Source organism: Triturus cristatus, chromosome 6, assembly GCF_964204655.1.
Source record: "Triturus cristatus chromosome 6, aTriCri1.1, whole genome shotgun sequence".
Lineage (NCBI taxonomy): Eukaryota > Metazoa > Chordata > Amphibia > Caudata > Salamandridae > Triturus > Triturus cristatus.
Genome location: NC_140589.1, coordinates 897,674,603 through 897,695,876, shown reverse-complemented (window position 1 = coordinate 897,695,876; position 21,274 = coordinate 897,674,603). Strand labels below are relative to the sequence as shown.

General features: G+C 45.9%; 1 protein-coding gene across 6 annotated transcripts in view; it reads right to left on the bottom strand.

The window, feature by feature from the left end:
* The window catches only part of IPCEF1 (interaction protein for cytohesin exchange factors 1), an 844,548-nt gene that overhangs the window by 411,034 nt on the left and 412,240 nt on the right, over window positions 1-21,274 (bottom strand). The window lies entirely within an intron of this gene.

Below are 21,274 nucleotides of genomic sequence, written 5' to 3'. Positions count from 1 at the left end.
ACTATTTTCTGTTGCCCCATTATGGGACCATAAATTGTTGCTTAGTTTAATTAACACTTTTTGTTCTAGATAAATGTAATACAGCTTTGTTAGAATTCCTTGTGTCTGCTTGCTTTTTGGGAACAATGACTAAATGTTTATTGTTAGTAGTTTGTGCGAGGAACATATTTTGCTTTTCCCCCTTGCAGGTGTCCTTCTGGGTCTTAGCCCATGATGTTCACACATCAGCTGAGGGGGCACTCATCAACATTTAAACACATCAAGGTTGGGAGCCACATACAATTTCCCTGGTGGTACATCAGTCCTGTGTTTAGCCATCTCAAAGTGAGCTCAGCTCACGTAACTATTGTCACATGACAGTTTGGGACACATTTTAATGTCAGGTCACGCAAGCAGGGTCCACCAACCGCTCCATTTGTTTAATTATATGCTAAGTTATCAGCAGCGGCGAGTGCAAAAAAGAGCAGTGGGACGGTGGAGCCGGGTGGGAGGATTTCGACGGATGATGAGGGAAAATTAATTATTTATTTAATTTTCCCTCATCATCGTCCATCTAAATCACCCCCACCCAGCCCCACTGCCCCACAGCTCACCTGCACGGTTGTGGCTGTGAATTATTGTGCTGTTTAAGCTCCTTTTTTTCAGGGTACATTCATTTACAGTTCCTTGGCTACCAGAGTTTTAGCAGGGGCGTAGCTTCAGGGGGTGTATTTGGGTTGTTACACTGCCTAATGAATGTATTATTTCAAAAATAGTTGGCTATAGGAGCTTTCAGTCGGGTATGATAAGGTGTCTGTCAGATTTCACCTGGGATTTTTAAATACTCACTCAGACAAACACACACGCACAAACACACATGCACACACGCGCACGTGAACGTACACACACACACACACACACACTGGTCTCTGTTTTGAAGGTCTTAACACATGGCTATTTTTCAAAAAAACTTTGTTTTAAGTACCCCTCACACTCCGCACTCTTTTCCCTTTCCACTGTCCCTCTAGCCCCCCTCCTGCGCTGCTTGTCATATAATGATTAACATGATATGCCAGCGTGATTGTAGGAAAATCTGGTGCACAATTGGCTGCCATGCACCAGCGCAGACACCCTTGTGTCATATTGCAAGGGTGCCTGCATTGCAGGGATGATTGTTTTTTGTGCAGGAAGGGAAACCTTCCTGCACAAAAACAATAATTTAATGCATTTTTCTCTTTTTATGCATAGAAGGAGGAAAAAATTAGGAGAAAAAGTATTTCTCCTCGATCTGCCTGATCTTGTGGTGGAAGAAGGTAGCAAGTTTGCTGCAGAGGTCTTGGGAGGGTGAGACATCTGTGGTCTCGCTGTTGGGCCTGGCGAACTCCTTGATGATGGCAAAGAGTTCTTTGCTGTTGTGTGCGTTGGCATTAATTCTGTCTTGGAAGGCCATTTTCTTTGAGGTTTTGAGGAGAAGGTGGTGTTCGCTGACAGCAGATTTGAAGGTTGCGTGGGTTTTCAGGGTTTTGTTGTGCCTCCATCTCTTCTCGAGTTGTCTGCAGGTGTGTCTGGACTCATGGAGGGTAGGAGAGAACCAGCTGTTTTTCTTGGAGTGTTGCTTGCCTGGTGTATTCTTCAGAGGTGCCAGAGTGTCGGCGCAATTGGGGATCCATTGGTGAAGGTTGTGCGCTGCAGTGTTAGCGTCTGTTGGTGCTGGGGGAGTGGTCGTGCTGAGGAAGTCAACGAGAAGTTCTCGGTGGCCTTGTTCCAGCTGCGGCGGGGGGGACAATGAGGGCAGTGGTGTACAGTGGGCGTGGTGAAGGACAGATTCACACAGTGGTGGTCTGTCCAGAGTAGTTTGGTATGTGGCTGTAGGTAATGCTCCCACTGGTGGAGAAAACAGGGTCGGCCGTGGGTCGGTGCAATGACTAGCTGCTTGAGTCTGATGTCGGCGAGGTTCTCCAATAGGGAGGAGGTGTTCTGGTCACTGAGGTTGTCCAGGTGGAATTTGAGGTCTCCGAGTATGATGCAATCAATGGATGCGAGAGCATGGGGTGCGATGAAGTCTACGATGGCATCGGTAAGGGCGGGCGGGGGCCTGTATACGAGGGTGCCACAGATGGTGGTGTTTGTCTGGATCTGGAAGTGGAGGTGTTCCATGGTAGTCATGGGTCGTTTGTGTGCTTGGTCAGTCGGAGGGTGTTCTTGAGGACGATGGTGATGTCTCCTCCTGGTCGGTTGGCGCGGTCCTCACAGGTGATTTTGTAGCCATCGGCGATGGCAATGTCCAGTCGAGAACAGGGGTTGGTCGAGGTTTCTGTGAAGAAGGCGATGTCAGGAGTGGTGACGTTGAAAAGGTCCCAGATTTCTGTGATGTGTTTGTGGAGGGATCGCACGTTGAGAAGGATGCAGTTGAGCTGGTCAGGTGTGCTGTTTGTCGGCTGAGCGGGAAGGGAAACTGGCGTGTTGGTGTGGGTGAAGGTGTGGCTGCAGTTCCGACAGGCTAAAGGCCATGGGTCTCCGTTGGCGGCGCGAGGTGGCAGGGTGCTGGTGTTGTAGCAGTAGAAAGTCCAAGAATCAGGGTCCCTGGTGCTGGGTGTGGTCCAGGCGCGGACAGGCAAAGCGGGCGTGACTGAGCATGGCCGCAGCCACCATTAAGTAGTGCTGTGGGGGGCTGGACAGCTGGGAGGCAGGAAACTCAGGAAGGGTCACTGGACAGGGGCAGGTCCATGGGGGATCACAGAGGCAGGGCCGAGGGTATCGAAAAAGGAGAAAAAAAGGTAAAGGAAAACAAAATAAAGGCAGAAGCAGAATCCAGAAAAAAGAGCAGACTTAAAGGCAAAAGCAGGAAAAAGCAGAAGACTGAGACAGAGGAGCCGTCCTAGCAGCAGAGCAGTGACCCTCAGCCATTAGACCACCAGGGATGAGGTGCAGGCAAGAGCCTGCGGGTGGAGGAGGGCCTCAAACTCCTGACCAGTGGGTCAGCAGCAGCAACAGGGGCAGCAGCAGCTACCAGGCAGAGCTGTGCCGTGAAGGGAGCAAGTCCACTAAACACCCACAGCAATACCCATGAAACAACCCTTTCACGCAGAGTAATGCGTGAAAGGTGCCCATATTTACAAGACATGAAATGTCACGCAGGGTGACTTTACATGGCTTTGTAAATATGGGCAGACACACCGCTCCATCGGTGCGTCCAAAAAAGTGAAGCACCGGCAGCGCAATGGCCTTGTAAATGAGGCCCTTAGTATTGAGGAACTATACCCTGCATTACTGATAGTCATGTACCATGTGACATAATGCATGAAACTCTCCACCAGTGAATGAAAGCCATAACACAATTCAACCTTGTTATGGTTTATCTTCTATTACATTAAGCTTATTTACAAGTCTCAAATCTGAACGAAGCCCAGTATACTTCAAATGCTTTTCAGATGATCAAACTGAACGTTGAAGTTAGCTCCATAAAATAGGCACATCTTCGTAGATATTATGCTGTAGGGTAATAATTTAGTTTTTTAATTTTTATTATTTAATACATGTAGATGTGGGGACCTCCTTACGGCCATCATTAAACCATCATTAAGGTCGTCACACGACTTCTGATGCAGTGTATCTGTCCAGGTCCAGGGTGTGGAAATGTCTGGGTGTGGTATTATAGCATGATTATGAGATGTCCTCTTTGGAAAGGGGAATTACTTTGGAATTCTGTGTTTCCACTTTGACTTCCCCATGTAAATCGCTTAATACTGTGCATGACAGAATCCTGATTTGGGCACCAGGTTCAGAGATTCTTACAAGGAGACCCTAAATGAGTTAACAGGCCTCTAGTGAAAGTGAAACCCAGTTCAACAATAATTTTTAGTGCCTCTCCCCATGACCTCCTCGGATTTCCCCACTACCATATGGCAAACGTGTCCCTCATCTCTCCATAGCCACCGCTTCGCATACATTTCATTTTTTAAAGCACTGGTGTAGACTGGCTTTACTAATCCACTCAGCTATCCACATAAAATACAGATCTGTTCTTTGCAGCAGGCATATCACCCCTTTCCATTGCTTTGAGCAAAACTGCACTAGACAAAACTGTGATCTCTCTCTCTCTCTCTCTCTCTCCCTCTCTCTCTCTCTCTCTCTCATTCCCTCTCTCTCTAGCAGGAACATTAATTACAAGAGTTATCTTGACATTTGTATTGCTGCCTGAAAGCTAGACCACAAGGAACTCTGCAGCAGGTGCTTTAAAATCTTAAGTAATTGCAAATCACATCGACCCCCAAGGTTGTTGCCCCCCCCCTCCAGGTCAGTGCCCAGTGCGGCTGCACCACCCTAAAGCCTGCCCTGATAGTACTCTTATACTTTTTTGGGCTTGTTTGTTTTTGGGGAGTTTTATATAGCGCAAACTAAACCTGAAGGTATCAGAGCACTTTACATGAGCACCAGTTGCGATGGAGATGGGCACATTCATTTTTTGTTAGGCACGGGGAGATTAAGTGATTTGCCCAGAAACCATCATAGGATGTTGAGCGTCCCTGCTGAGACTCGAACATGGCTGCGCAGTTTCAAGGTCGACCACTCTAGCCATTATGCCACATCCACTCACCTATACCTCACCTAATACTAAATATGAAACTCATGAATGGGCTAATAAAAATGTGCTTCTGAAAAACTGTAATCTAAAAACGAAAGTCCTACTCTGGACACTGAATAATTCGATTTCTAGTAGGGACTCTAGTGGAGACCAAAAACGTTGGGCTACAAGGGAGAAGTTACAGTAGGGAATGCTTGACCTCTCAAAGTGGTATCTGTTAGGGCACAGTTTTAATACAAATTCTCAGGACTTAGGGCAGTGCTGGAACCCCCATAATGCTGGAAATGGACAAATAATGGATGACATCATGCACAACACATCTCTACTAAAACTAGAAAACGCTAAAGGCATACTTACTTTTACAAGATCAGAAGCCAATTCGGTTTAACCGGAGTGGAAGCAAAACAGTCCAAATTGGTTGGAAGTACCAACAAAGAACTATCAACTGGTACCACTAAACACCCTAAATTATGCTTCTGGCACATTGATCAATCAACCAGGTTGCAAATAAAGCTGGTCAGATTCCTGTGAAGCACAGAAAACTACAACATATTCCTCTAAGGCTAACATCCCCTCACAATATCTCCATACATGGTGCAAGCACTAATACTTTTCAGAGTCAACCTAAAAAATGCACTGTAATAGGGCTCTTGAAGCCGACTCACTCCACATAATCTTTAGAGGCAGAAGGTGGCGAGATGTCCCAAGAGTGATCCATCCTAGTTTAACAGGTAATTTTAGAGCTGATCCAGATGTCCAAATGGGAAACTCCTAACCCATTAAAACAAAGTACATTGATTGTGAGAAGAACAGGGCTAGATAATTAGATCATCTTGTTTGTTGTATTTCCCAAATGGATGATAAAATCCAAGGTAACTAAGGGGTGTTTATTTTTTTTTTATTTTTTCTCGTGATCCAAGAGAATTGAACTAGGAAAAACAGCCAACACATGTTTCGCTCCCTCTCGGCGCCTAGGCCTGGGACTTTCTCAGGACACTAAAAATAGTCATGTCTAGGTGCGGAGTTAGACATAAACGGTCTCAAATTCAGAATTAAATCCAGCATTTAAAAGGCAGGGCAGCGTATCCACCGTCTTGCTTGCAGAACCTTCAGTGACCTGCAAGATCGCTGGGCCTTCAGTGACCCGCACAAGCTATGTATCTTAAGTATGTTGAGAAGAAGTCACTACAGGTCACAGGTTCACTCATCTATAAAGTCAATGTGGTTTGACTGAACCCGTGACCTGTAGTAACTTCTTCTCCACATACTTAAGATACATAACTCTTGCCGGCCACTGAAGGTTCCACTACCAAGAAGAAACAGTGGATACATGCCCCTCCTTCGCAGTGCTTGATTTTATTCTCAATCGCTTGATTGATTTTAGGCTCTATACCGGAGACACTACTTGTGGTTTTAATTGTACTCTGAGCTGACTAATGATTATGATACTGCTCAAAAGTGGGATGGCATAATGCCCCCATGTAACATCTGTGAAAATTAATAAAGTTTGTTTAAAAAAAAATACCTAAGACACGACTATTCCTAGCTCCATGAGAAAGCCCCAAGCCTGTGCGCTGAGAGGGTGCTAAATACGTGTTGGCTTTACCTCCACTTAGAGCTATAATGCTGGCAGCAGTCCACGTACGCTAATCAGAAGTCCCTAACAATAACCTCACTGTAATCCTGATAATTCTGGTAACCGGACACTTACTCTCTACTGAATCAACTGGTAGCCTTCAACACGTTAAATCACACCAGCTTGGCTATTTGGAAAAAAATAAAGATATCAGGCTGCTCACACACTGTAAAGAGAGCTGGCGTTCTTCAGACATTCTGAAATTGAGCTATAATTTAGTTGTCCTCTGGTCACTTCACCAGATCTGGAACTTACTTTGTTTTGGGCTCTACACAGGCCTATAATTCGCCCACTTTATGAAACCATCCACCTTAAAATACAAAACAAATTCTTCACCCTACCTTGCAACATTAACACTCACCATCAATAGACGTTCTAGAATGTTACTAAGGTTCTTTACGCCAGCTGCAGGTTTTCGATGTGCTGTGAAATCATTCGCCAGATGGCCTCTTAAAACCGCAGCTGTTTAGGAAGTATCTGACCAACAATATTAATAAATATATATATTTTTTTAGAGAGTTTTATAGAGCGCGAACTTGACCCGAATCGGGTATCAGAGTGCTTCACATAGCACCAGTCGCATTACATGATGACACATTCATTTATTTATTTTTGTTAGGCACGGGGAGATTAACCCCTTCGGTGCTCATGACGGAATGGTTCCGTCATGACCCACGGTTGAGCTGTGCTCATGACGGAACCATTCCGTCATGACCACGCCCGCGCAAGATTCCGCCAGCACAGCGGCGGAATCTGCGCAGCATCGAAGGGGTTAAGTGATTTGTCCAGAATCACAGGATGTTCAGCGTCATTGCCGAGACTAGAACCCAGTTCCCCAGATTCGAGGTCGACCGCCCTAGCTGTTAGGCCAACTCCTCTCCCCTAGTGAAGCTGCATTACTGTCTACTAAGTCAATATTGGGTGAATCTTCATTTAGAGATGCAAATTAAAAATGGAAGCATGTACACGATTAGTCAGGCCTTTTTGAACATTTTAATTGAGATAAATATTGCAATAGTCTTGAATAGTAATATTTTAGATATATCTGCTGTGAAGTCTTTTTGTCCGAATACAATAGTTTTACCCAAAACAACATTTGCAGACAGTTCAGGCTATTCCTTTAATTCCCACTCAGTAGCAGAAAAAGCCGAGAGCTTGTCAGCAGCTATATGAATCCTAAAAACTATGGGCTTCATTATGATCCCGGTCAGAGTCTCGTCTGACTGTCACTGCAGCGGAAGACGGTCCCCCTGCCCTAATTACAATGGGCCAGCCTTCACGGCGGTCGCAAAGTGTATATTTTCTATTGCGGCTTGTGCTACGAGCTGAAGCACACGCCACAAGAGAAAATATACATTTTCAAAACCTCCCTGTGCCGTGTGGCAGCACCATGAGGTGCTTGCAACACGGTGCAGGGATATTTAGGGGGACACCTTAGGTGCCCACCAGGCCCCATAGCGGTGTGCCAGGGGGAAAAGGGGGGCCCACTAGGGTTTCCCAAAGTCACTTTCTGCCTGCCTTTTCATGGCAGGCAAACCGCCTTGAAAGGGCAAACGGAAAGGGACATTGTAATCCCTACGGCGGTGCCTGAGAAGGCATCTCCCCTATTGTAGGGAATACGGACCCTCCGACAGTCCGACTGGCTCGAGGAGCCCATCGGGTAGAATCAGACTGTCCCTCCGCCTGTGGCCTCTGACCGCATTGTAATGGATTAGTCTGACCGCAGCAGCAGATGGCGGTCAGACCTGTTTCCAAAGAGCCATTGGATGAGGTCCGACCGCCATCAAAATAACCCCCTATGTTCCTATTCAGAGGTGTGGTACCAGAATATCATTGTCAGTATATCATCTGACAAATATTGTGTTCTAAATATTGGATAGAAAACTATCACCCTATCATAGGTTATAGAAAATCTACAAACAACCAGGAGACATTCGTATAAAGGATATTTAGGACATAATATTTATGTCAAACAATATTTGTGCACACAGCATTTTGACACCCAACCCACACAGAATCTATGTAGGGGCTTGTGTTGACCCCTGTATATGTTCATAACACACATTTTGTAGAACAAGAGCTACCTTAACAATGGGTTGTCTTGCTTTCTTGTTAAAATATTGGCCTCTCCTCATGTGGTCGACTAGATTGCTGGAGGCTACAACATTTTCTCCCGGTAGTTTGCTGGGAGCTGACCGAGGCGTGAATCACTCTCTGTGTACGAAGCTCAGCTGAGCCGCAGCATGTCAAGCTGGCTTTTAATGCAGACTGGTTGAACAGGTTCCTCCTGGTCGAGGAGAAACCGGTTGCATTGATCTCTTTTGCCAACAAATTTTGTTATGATTCCATACTTGGCAGAATGCAGAAACTTGCCCAGCCAGTTGAATGAAACACATACAAGGTTGTTCATTCCGCGCTCTAGGTGTCATAGGTGAATCTGGTGTGTGGCTGGGTGCTCTACAGTGGAGCTGCTTGTTATTATGGCTAGCGTTTGTGTGCCCCAAAGTCCCCGGTCTACCCCAAAATAAGGCTGTACAACAGCTCAGTGGGCGCAAGCGCCAATAATGACATTATCAGCACGTAGCTGTCTGTAAATATGGCCCTGCATATATTTTTCCATTTGTGCAACGCAGCACTGCTGATTTTCATGTAGTGCTTGAAGAATATTAGTAAATTACGGCCAAAGTGTTTTTATTTTTCTATTTTTTGATTCCAGCACTTTTAATTGAACCCTGCCTCCTCCAGTGCTTAGTGAGACATCATAAAGAAACAAATGGCGGCAGTTTAGTCTAATAATGTTCTATATTGGGTCATGAACCAGAGAGGTCCTTCTGTTATAGGGCTGTTAGAATGGGATTTAAATGTATTACCTCACCTATTTGTACTGTAATATGGATTTTAAACTCTCTTAGTTGTGGTGCGATACTGTCATAACGCGACACTCTCCCCTCTAAGGGAGGAATCAGGTAACAGAAATACAGTGCAGCCTGTTCTCTCAGGCACGGCTCTTCCTCTCCTTTTATTATTACCCTGAGTAAAAAAATGTTATCGATATGCCGAAATCATACCTGTCTCGCTAAATCATTGTAGGACTGACCAATCTCTCTCCCCCCTCTCCGCCACAGTTCTTAAATTATTCAGCTATCAAGAGCCTGCTAAACATTAAATTAAGCACCCTCTTTTCGCTGTCCTAAACCATTAACTTATGCAAATGACCAGAAAATGGGGCATGTCTACATCCATACATTCACTACACTCCAAACCAAAACACATAGGTAAAAGACATTGTAATGTACAGCGCCAATAGCTCTAACTTCTGCAAATGCAAGACCTATTTTCATTGCAAAATCTTGTTTATTTTTCTTTACGGAGATATCGTCTTTAACGTTTTCCATGTTACCTTAAAAAGGCACTGGAATATGGACATCCCTTAAGTGGTTTGACTCTTTTGCCAAACCTTCACCAAATCTGGCATGCTAAAAGGCATATAGATGTTTAAAAACTGTTTCCCTCAAATTTGGAGCAAATCAGTCATTGGAAGACAAAGTTATGAATGGTGCAAAATGGCATTTGCTCTGGAGTAACATGTCAGCTTAAAATACTAATTTTCCAATATGTTTCTGTAATTAGCTCATATGTACGTGGATGTTTGGAAAATAAAGGTAAACTACTTGCAAATAAGGAAGATATATGTGCCCAAGCCCAGCCGAGGGACGCATCCGTCAAGCGCATCCCACTGCAAAACAATGGCGTGCCACGTGCACGTGCCTGACAGTATACCTCCCTCTGCAAAGCACTAGGCTTGTCCGGGTGGGAACAAACAAATCTATAAATCAGTCGTGGTGCAGGAACTGCAGAGGCGAGCTCTCAAGTTGATCACTGATAGGGTAACCCTTGCAAAGAACCAAAAAGCGCAATTTCCCATGCACAATGCAAGAATCACAACTATCACAGACTTCAAATTCAGGAACCCCATGGACAAGGAGAGACGGGGGTAAACCCACACATTGGAAATTATCTAGACTAAAAGGTTTCAACTGAGAGACATGGAACACTGGGTGTACCCTCCATTAAGGAGGAAGATGAAGACGAACTGCAACCAAAGGAACAAAGGAAACAGGGAGCAAATTTAGGATGACACTCATGCAGAATGTGCTTGCTCTTTCATCCTGTTACTGGCTACAGCCAAACTGTGTTGAACAGTGTCCCTTACTGACATTAGATGTTGCAGAAACTCTGCAGTAGTAGGTACTAGGGAATTGGTAGGAATGATTTTTGGACATGTCATGGGATGAAGACCTTGTAGACAAAAAGAGGGTGACACCCCTTTGGAGCTATGTGTACTGTGGTTGTAGTTGAACTCTGCATAGGGCAAATGGAAAGCATAATTATCCTAGGTAGCGTCACTAATGCAACATAGGTATTGTTCCAGTGTCTGGTTTGTGCTTTAAATGAGCCTATTAGTGTGGGGTAGGAAACCTGAAGATAAGGTTCTGGATGTTCCAAGGACTGTACATATTGCTTTCCAAAACCAAGAAATGAATTGGGCCTCTCCATCAGAAATAATGATGGATGGTGGGCCATGTAAGCGAAAAACATCCGATATAAAGGGTTGCATCATCTCTACAGCTGTAGGAATCTTCTTAAATGACGAACAATGAGCCATCTTGAAAAACTGCAAAAACAACAGTTGATGGACAGAATGCAGAACAATATCATACATTCACCCCAGTACAGAGATCTGGGCCTAAATCCATCGCTTTTTTTGCTCACCATGCCATTCCAGTTTGAACCCAGCCATATGCAAATCAGTCTTGACCCTGTGCCTCATGGGAACAGTCCAGCCGACTGTCAAGCCAGGTCCTCCCTGGACTGGAAACAAGCATCCTAGGACCGGTTTCGGGGTTTCACCCCTCTTCAGCAGGATAGCTTGATTCCAATGGCATGGAGAGCACGGGACTCACGTCTGAGCATACCCGTCCCACTCGGGGTGATAAATGATGATGGATTAAACCAAGATCAGTTGACTGGGGGTGAGTGTTTGATTTGCTCAAACGCTCCGTCCATCATCCCCTTTGGTATCGCTTTGTTCGCCCTAAGTTGGCAGGGTATACCTAGACGTGGGTCCCTTACTCACTTTGCCACTGGATTCATGATAGCCTGGCTGATGAGGGTCATGAACCCGAAACCGGTCCCAGGATGCTTGTTTCCCTCTTGTTTACTGAATAGTTTTGTTCTGAAGGTGACAAAGACCGAGAATAATAAAAGATAAAGGAATAATGAAAGGCCGTCATCTTCTTGAACATGTAACAGCACAGCACCAAATGCATTTCCTGATGCATTAGTTTCCACTATAAATTTCTTCATTAGATCTGGTTTTCTCGGGACTGGAGCTAAACTAAAGGCCTCCTTTAAAGCATAAAATGCGTTTTAAGCAGACCAATCCTGATGAAATCCTGTATTCATATTCTCCTTTGGTAATCAAGAAATCTGGGAAGAATTTTTGTAGAAATTATGGACGAACTGCCGATACAAATTGGCAAATCCCAAGAAGCTTTCAGTTTATCTGATGGAAGAAGGGGTTGACCACTGTAACACCGATTGCACTTTCTGTGGATCCATAGTAACTCCACTAAAGGAGAGTATCAACTCCAAATACTACACTTCGGCGTGTTCAAATAGGCATTCTCAGGCTTGCATGTTAAAGAATGCCTACATAACCTATGCAAAACTTCTCTGACATGTTTATGATGTTCAGCTAGAGATCTGGAGAAGATCAAAATGTCAGTCAAGTACACAATAACATTGAGGTCTGAAAAGATGGACTCCATGAAATTTTGAAAAATGGATGGGGCATTACATAACCCAAATGGCATTACTCCAACTTCAAAATGCCCAAATTGAGTTTGAAATGCAGTCTTCCACTCATTTCCTGGTCAAATGGTAGGCTCTGCAGAAATCCAAATTAGAATATACTTGAGCCCCTCTGATCAACTCCAGTATATCCTTAATCCAGGGAAGAGGATACCGATCTTTGATCACGATCTTATTTATTCCTCAATATTCTATACAAGATCTTAAATCTTTAGTTTACCCAGGTAAAAAGAACAGAGGAGCTACTGCAGGAGATGTAAAGGGAGCATTGAGGCCATTTTCGAAATTATCATCAAAGTCTCTGTCTCTGAAAACAGATACATCTGGCCAAATGATATTTCAGGCCCTGGTACAAGATTTATTGCACAATCACACTGACGATGTGGAGGTAGCGCCTGAACCTTCATTTTTTAAAGATATCACCAAAGTCATGATAATGTACCGAAATAGTTGACAGGTTTGCCTCCACCACTGTAGGTTTGGCAGAACTGGTAAAGTACCCTGTTCCTTTCTTTGGCTGAAAGACAGACAGTGATAGTTACAATATTCTGAGCTGAAAAACATAATCCGCATCACCCAGTTAATATAAGGATTATGTCGTACTAGCCAAGGTACTCTAAATATCACAGGATGGTGAGGAGAAGAAGTCAAATCAAATTCCAATCTCTCATAATACTTGAAAGTTCTAACTTGAAGAGACTCTGTACACTGTGTTGCTAGGCCTGAATTGATAGGTGAACCATCTACTTTCTGTAATAATTCTGCCTTGGTCTTAACTTGTATGGAAATATGATTAGTTAACACCCACTCCTTGTCCATGAATGTGCCTGTGGGGCTGGAATCCTATAATGCCAGGACGGAAACAGAATGAGACATTCTTGCAATGGTAATTGTTAACAGAAGTAAATGACTGTGTTTAGTAGAACCTGGAGACCTATAAGATATTATCCGAAGAAGTGTTATCAGACCCAATTCTACCATCCTCTCAAAGACAGGGCTTACTCGTTTCCCGACAGCCGTCTGGGCTTCACAGCACACTGACGAAGGAAATGTCCCCTTTCTCCACAATACAGAGCTTCTTTTCACTGCACCTTTCTTCCTCCAAGTGGCTCCTATCTGCATTCTGCATGAGCTCTTCTGTGGCGGCGTAGATGCAAGATTTTCTGTTTTCTTGGGAGGAGGTGGCATGCGTGGAGCAGAAGTAGAAGACTGAATACGCCCCCTTTCCTTTCTCTTCCTTGAGTCGATGTTCTATGCATAATGCTGATTCAATAGCTTTGGTCAGAGTAGTGGGATGGGGCATGTGCATACATTTATCTTTGATTTCTTCCTTAAGTCCCCTGCGAAACAAGGGTAACAATGTTTTCTCCTCCCAAGCTGTTTCTGCCACCTGGTGCTTAAAGCAGGTCACACAGGATAACACGTCCTATGTTCCTTGTTGTTTTTCGCAAAGGGCTTCTTCTGCGGGACTTTCAAGATCATATCTCTCAAACATTTGACGGAATTCTACCACAAATGTGGAATAATCATCAAATGTTGGGTCCGCAGTGATTACCAAGGGTGTTGCATAAGCCAGGGCTGCTCCAGTATTGCAGCTAATAAGGTAGCCCATCTTGATTCTGTCTTGATCGAATGAGTGGGTTGGAAGACAAAATAAACTGTGAAGGAGTCCAGGAATTCTTTCAACTTATTTGGATCGCCATCAAAATGCAGGACTCCAGTAGGACAAGCGGTAACGCAGCAGGCTCTCTGGCTGACAAGGCTTGACGCAATAATGTGTTTTCATTATATAAAGAATCCAACTGCACTGATTGTTGTCTATGTTGTTCTGTAAGGATTGAGTAGAATCCATCCTTCCCTGGAGGCATTGGTGACACTATCTCTTGAGAGCTGGACATAAAGAGGATCATCTGGACTGGATGGTACGAGATCTGAAGCTGGGGTGATCGCCTCTGGAAGCCACCTTGCCAGCTAGTGAAGCAAACATGTAGCTGGAATGTGCCCTCTAAGGAAACCGAATGTATGACGTTACAATGCAAACATTCACAATGCATGCCTTTACAACGCAGTTTTTACATCGCAACATCTATTACAACGCATGATTTTACAACACATGCCATCACAACGCATTTTTAGAAACTAAATTTACAACGCATACCATTACAACGCATATTACTTTTAGGGCAACAGTAGGGTAAGTGTTGGATAGTGTAGGGTTAAAAATGACTATTCCCCATTACTAACCTTATAATGCGTTGTAATGGCATGCGTTGTAGTGACATGTGTTGTAATGACATGTGTTGTAATGGCTGCGTTGTAATGGCATGCGATGTAAAGGATATTGTGTTGTAATGACTGCATTGTAAAGGTAGTGCGTTGTAATGACTGCGTTGTGAAGGTTGTTTACCAAGGAAACCGCCAGGAGGAAAAAGCAACAAGGCAGAAAAATATTCCTGAATTTACCAGTACAACAACAGCAGGTTAGGAACAAAGATGGAAACCAAACCGGAAATCAGGAATACGGGAGGTTTGTGACATGCTGGACAATCCCTCCAATGCCTTTATATAAGAATATAAGACCTGGAAGAAATCAAGTGACAAAAGGGTGTAAAACTCCTCCATCATAAATTGGGAAAGTTCCTTAGGAAAACATTGAATGGCAGCCACGATGAACTGGGGAAAACATAAGGAAGACCCACCCCATCGTGGCAACACCAGTGTGTGCTTGTCAGGGAGCATGGTAAGCTGAACCCTAGAATGTCGACAACAGAACACCCTCCAAACCAGACAGAACCATGCAGGACCCTGCAGCAGAGCCAGCATCCCCAAGTAAATGCAGGTGCGGTCAGCCGATGAACCTAAGCCCAGACACTGGGCGCGTCTGCTGAGCGTGTCCCGCTTCAAAACAACATGGCTCGTGGGCACATTTGAAACCAGGACCCTATGGCAGGTGCCATCAGCTGTTGCCAGTGACGCACATCGTGTCTTTTCCCTTTCTCTAGGCTCAAATGGATAAAGATATCTTCCACATGTTTGTATCCAATGTCAACTAGTATATGAAGAAGTGTCATCTTAGGTGTTAGGGTAGTAGTCTGGGCAAGACTAGTCCCCAGTACTGCCTCGATTGAGTTCCAGTATGAGCGGCGAACTTGTCTTTCCAGGACTTGCAGGACTCTTATGGGCTCCCGCGGGGGGACTTCCTGCTTCATGCGGCCCTTGTGGTGAGCCTCCAGAAACATTGGAATATGGGGCTTTCGGAGCCGAAGACCGCCGTGGGCTGCCAATATGTAGTGATGGCGGCGGGGACGACTAAGGCCATTACTTGCCTCTATCGCCGGCTGTCGATGGAGGGATTGCACCCTCTGGGGGCCCTGAGGGAGAAGTGGGAAGCGGACCTTGAGAAGGCGATCCCCGAGTCCACGTGGTCCACGTTGGTGCGGAGGGCCTGGACGGGAACGAGGAATGCCCGGTTTCAGTTAGTCCAGTTTTTTACGTTACACAGGGCGTACCTGACGACGGCCAAGATCTTGCGATATTTCGGGGGGGGGGGGGTACACTCTCAGTGTCCGCGGTGTGGGGGAGAGGGTGCGGACTTTCGGCACATGTTTTGGTCCTGTACGCAGTTGGGTGACTACTGGGGTGATGTTGTGGATTGTTTGAACCAGGTGACGGACCGATCCATTGCCCCGGACATGGGGGCCTGTTTGTTGCTTTGGTTTCCCCACACTCGCCGTATGAAGGTTACTAGCAAGTTTTATGATCTGGGGTTGATAATGGCCAAGAGGGAACTGACTATGCACTGGAAATCCCGGGGGGGGGGGGGCCTAGCTTCCTGCGATGGAGGGCGGCGTTGGCGCGATGGGCGGGGGCTGAGGGTACGCTCCGGGTGCAATTGGCCCTTCGGAGGGACGATGAGAAGGCACTAGCGACGGCCCGGGCATGGGAAGCGTTGGTGGTGGAACTTCAGGGGTTGATGTCTGATGCTGGGGAAGGGGAGAGCACATCTGACAGGCAGGAGGTAGTGGGGAGCGGGGAGTAAAAGGGGAATGGCGGTAGGCCCTGGCCGCCCGCACCTTGGCTCGGCATGGGGGAAGGCTCTGTTTGCTTAGGGAGAGGTTGGGCTCCTGTATCTTATTTATTAGGGAGGAGGGGCACATCGGAAGAGGGGTAGGGGACGGGGGCACACTGACATGGGGTGGGGGAGGGAGGGTAGGGGACTGGGTGGGAAGGTTGTTCCTTCTCCTGGATAATTGGTCTTGCTGATAAATGAGTGGTACTTCCTGGACGGGTGGAGGCAGGGGGATGTTTGTTGAGTTGTTGATTTGGAAAACAATAAAAAACGTTTCAACAAAAAATGAGCGGCGAACTGGGCAACTCCAAATGGTGTGAAGGAAGTCACCCACCCACTCCCTGCAGTGCAGACAAGCCAGTGTATCTGGTCTATGCACGTGCCAAAGCACTGTGGGGTCAAATATATCTGATGCAGGTACTTGATTTGGGTAAGGTGAAACCTTGCAGTGATTGTTGATTCTTTGGGACTCAAGAGGGTGGTAACCCATTCACCCTCCTCAAACTCCACCCGATCTTCTTCCCATTTCTCCTTTAGTATGTAGAATGAGTCTGTGGTGTTAATCACAAGGGATTTATAAATGATGGAGATGCAGTCCTTAGCTGGGAGGGACTCCATTGTTAGTCTTGCCTCTAGTGGATTATGTTCTGGGAAGTCATCATGCCCCTGCAGATATGGGGTGATTGAATGGCAGAACTGTAGGTATCCTTAGAATTGGGAGTATGGCATTCCAAAGTCTTCCTGCAGCTGATGAAAGGACTTTAGATCTGTACCTGTTAGTACAGGTCTCAGATAAGGGATTCTCAGCATGTCCCACCCATGGAATCCCACCAGTTGTGAACTTCTGGCATATGGGACCCCTACCAAAGAGGGGTTTTGTGTGTGAGTCTGTCACCACAGAGTTGTTCTCCACATTTTCAGCACTGTCCTCATCAATGGTGGCAATTTACTCTGTAGATATTGTGAAGTGGGGGGTGATCGCCCACTACCCATCTTTCCTGCTGTAGGTCGTGTCAACTGACAGCCCATATATCCAGTCATTAAGAACCAGGAGGGGAGAGGCATGCTACTAGGCTAACAATTCGATCGTCGCTAGGCCCTCGTGCATGGAGTTACAAAATGTGGCAAACGCCACCCACCAGGGTCCGCCTCCACCAGACGAACACCACAGGAGCCGAGGTGAATTTCTAGTGTTGACTTTGGTATGTAATAAGGCTAGCTTTGCATAATGTATAGTAATCTCAAGAGAATGACCATCTTTGGCAAGGTCACTCTCCCTGTGATGGATAAGGGTAATGATGACAGTCTATGTCCCCGTGAGCAGGGGGGTGAGAATGTCTGTTGTATGCACCTTCACTCCCAAATATCGGATTCCCGCCGTCTCCAGTGTAAGGCCTGTGTCTTGTGCCCAGTGTTCTGTCTCGGCCTGTAGTCCCACCGGAGACAGTTTGGATTTGCCCCGGTTTCCCTGGAGCCCCAAGTGACTCCAAAACTTGTCAAGGAGCTGCATGAGCCTTTGCCCGGTCAAATATGGGCAGTTGAGGTATATCAATCAGTAGGTCATCTGCGTATAGGGTGACCCTGTCTTCGCAGGTCTTAGATCAACAAAATCCCTCCATCTTGTGGTCAGACCATACAAAATGAATCAAGGGCACTAGCAAGAGGGTAAACAGTAAGGGCGACATGGGACATTCCTGTCACAACCCCAGCTGCAGCGCCAGTATTGCATATATAATACCTTCCACCTGGAAATGGCTTTCAGGCTACCATAAAGGAGCTTGACATGAGACAAATAGTGAAGGCTACATTCAAGATATTCAAGCAAGGAAAACATATATGTCCACTAGACGCTATCGAATGTCTTTCTAATATTGATCTATGATATTTCTCAGGCAATCAGCCAGTGCCAGGGCATTATGTAGTCACCAAATAATGTATCACATCGACCTATGGGGCATAAAGCCACTCTGATCTTTATGAACGAGGTCAGCAAGGGCCATAGCTAATATATTAGTTTCGGAGTTTATCAATGATATAGATCTGTTTGAGCTGCACCTCTCTGGGGAGCTGTCTAGTTTATGGATGACTGCAATATGTGACGCTTCCAGCTCAACGGGAGCCGGCCCCTCTCCTTAGCTTCCATATAGAGGTCCAGTAAGTGTTGAGTTAGGATATCTGCCCGAGATCAGAAAAATTCCACGGGAGCCCATTAGGACCTTTAGTTTATTCTCCGGGAAATTGAGCAATGACGTCGTCAATCTTGCTCACCATGAGCAGGGTTTTCAGTGTCTACCGCTGAACTTCACTGAGGCATCACGGTTGGACAGTTGAGAGGTAGAAGTGAAGTGTCTCCACGAGAGAGGGTCAGGTTTCCCAATATAACTCCTCGTAGTATCCTGCACAGGCATTGGCTATTGTGTTGGGGTAGAAAATGCATTGGCCATCTCGTCCTCTATGGAGGTCGGGGGTCTGTTCCTGTCTGCGGGTTGGCTCAACCAATGTAACAGTTTGCCTGTTTTATTGCTGTGCTCATATAAGAGGCTTTGAGATGCCTACCCGATCTTTCATGTCTTATCCGTCTGGAGTTGTTGCAGCTCCAGCTGTGCGTGCTTCAAAGCACCTCCTCAGAGAGCAGCAGAGCCTGCACATAATCTGCATCTAGTGCTGCCCATTCAAAGGCCACCATCCAGTGCTCTTTCTCCCATTTGTCGTGGGCCAGCTGTGAGATTACCTCACCCCTGGTCACGGCACTGTAGATGCTCCATAGCAGGGTTCTCCAACAAGTAGCTTGAGAGCTACTGGTATCTCTAACGCTACCTGTAAGAGAGCTACTGTGTGCTGTCCAGCCTAATAAATTAGAAGCTTTTGCTTGGCTGAATTGATATTGGGATGTCAAAATTGGGAAGAGATGAAAATTTGTGTATTTCCAGAACTCATAACCTGATGCTTTGTGAAAAATGGCTGACGTTCTAAACTATATTTAAAGCTGATATCGGAGTGATAAATCATGTGGTGTTGGGGAGACTTATTACCAAAATCATTACCTTGGGGCCACGGGCATTGCAGCTATGTCTGTTATGTATTACCCATAAAAGGCATTCCAAATTGACAAAGACCTGACAACCCTGCCTGATGCACTGACGTGATTACTACTGGAACTCTTGCATATGGTGGGCAATAATGTGATCTTGTCTGATCACTTGTGGTCAATATTACAGTATTAATAATATTAGTAGCTCAGGGTGATTTTCATTGAACTTCAGTAGCTCTTATTACAGATAAGGTTGGAGACTCCTGCTCCATAGGGTCACCGCTGAGTCCACTGTACCAGTGTTTTCACAGAAGAATTGGGTTGAAGTGTCCCGCAGGACGTCTTGCTGGCTGGGGACCCACAGCTGACAAGTAGCTAAGGGGGAATGGTCCGACAGGTTCCGGGCATGCAGCTGTATCATAGACAGTGAGGCTAGGTGTATGGTGGGGACAGGAAAGGGAGGTGTAGGTACCCAAGAGACAAGTATCCACTTGGTTCATGACTGTAACAGCACCACACATACGTTAGGCCCATTGAATCCAAGAATGGTATCAATCTGGTGCGGGGTAGATCTTTGGCGAGGGGAGGCATGCTTGATCCATTGAGATGGAAACAAGACCATTGAGGTCTCTACATATAATCGTGGCCCCATCCTGTGCCGCAAGTGTGGCTCAAGCATGAAGGAAAGGATTGTGTGAGAGGTGGTGGGGCGTAGACTGAACAAAATGTTATAGGGCATTCCCAGAGTATTCACGCCACCCAGCGGTAGAGGCCCTGGCTAGCAGAGGAGACCTGCGTCATCTGAAAAGGAACGCAGAAATGTATCAGGATCACCACGCCCGTGACTCTCTATGGCGGTCTGTATGGTGGACCAAAGTAAATCTGTACCTCTGTAGGCATCAACATTGTGTCCCTAGGAGGTGTGTCTACTGAAGGAGGAGCATGTCTGCTTTCAGTTGCCTAGTGCAGGGAAGAGCGGCCCCTTGTTTGAGCTTATTTGGGAGGCCGTAACATTCCACATACGACATCGGAAGGGGACATCCATTGCGAATGGTATTGTCATCATGTATTAGGTGTCATGTGATAGATAGAAGGGTAGCTTTGACATCGTTTGATTGGGAGGACAAGCAGCTTAGGTAAACATAGGAAAACAAAAAATTAAACCCACCCACCACCCCATACTTTAAAATGAGAAGTATCTGTTGTGTGCCCACATCCTTGGGATAGATAGTGTCCCGCCCCACCCAGAGGCCCCAACAGCAATAACAGACCAACACACAAACTCTCCAACATAAAAGGTAGTTGGGAGGAAAAAGGAACTGGTATAAGGGCCAATCGTGTTGTCTTTGCTACCTGTGTAGAAATACAAGTCGCATGGTTTTGGTCTGCTCAGTTAGTCCCGGCCCAAGAGACCTCCAAGGGGTTTGACCATGTTCAGTGGCTCCCCCCAAGGCGGATAGGAAGAGGTCCACTTTCCGGATAGTGTCGACCCAGGAGAGCCAGCAGGGGTGGGTGTCATGACCCCTGCTCCTTGCCCCAATATCTCCATGGGAAACCTTTCCCTTTTCTGTCCGAGCCACAGTCAAGCGGGTGTGATGTGTCGCTACATGGATAAGCCGGTTGAGTCTCCGGTGATCCTCTTTCCCCAAGGGGAAAAATATTTTTTTTTAAATGTAATTGTGGCACCACTGTACATCTCAGAACTGAGTTTATGTGCACAAGACACATTTTATCTTTCAAGCAGCCACGTTATGCACTAGCTGCGGCTTCAAATCAAACACAAGGAAAGCTCAACATCAGCTTCAATTTGCCTCTTCGCTAAGTGGACAGTCTGGTGACGTAATTTTGGCAGTGTATCAGTGGTCGTGGAGTAATAGAATACTACCTGCAATAGTTCCTTTTATGTAGGAAAATCTTGGACATTGATGCTGAATTGCTAAACAATGTCAATAATGCCAACACAAATGTTTGAACTGTCTTATGTGATATTTGGAAGAGGTATCTGTCGATTTGCAATGAAGGTAATGAGTAGAAATGGACAGTCGCGGCCGATTTGTATGGGCTAAGGGGCCACGGCCCCCACCTTATTCCTGGTAAGAA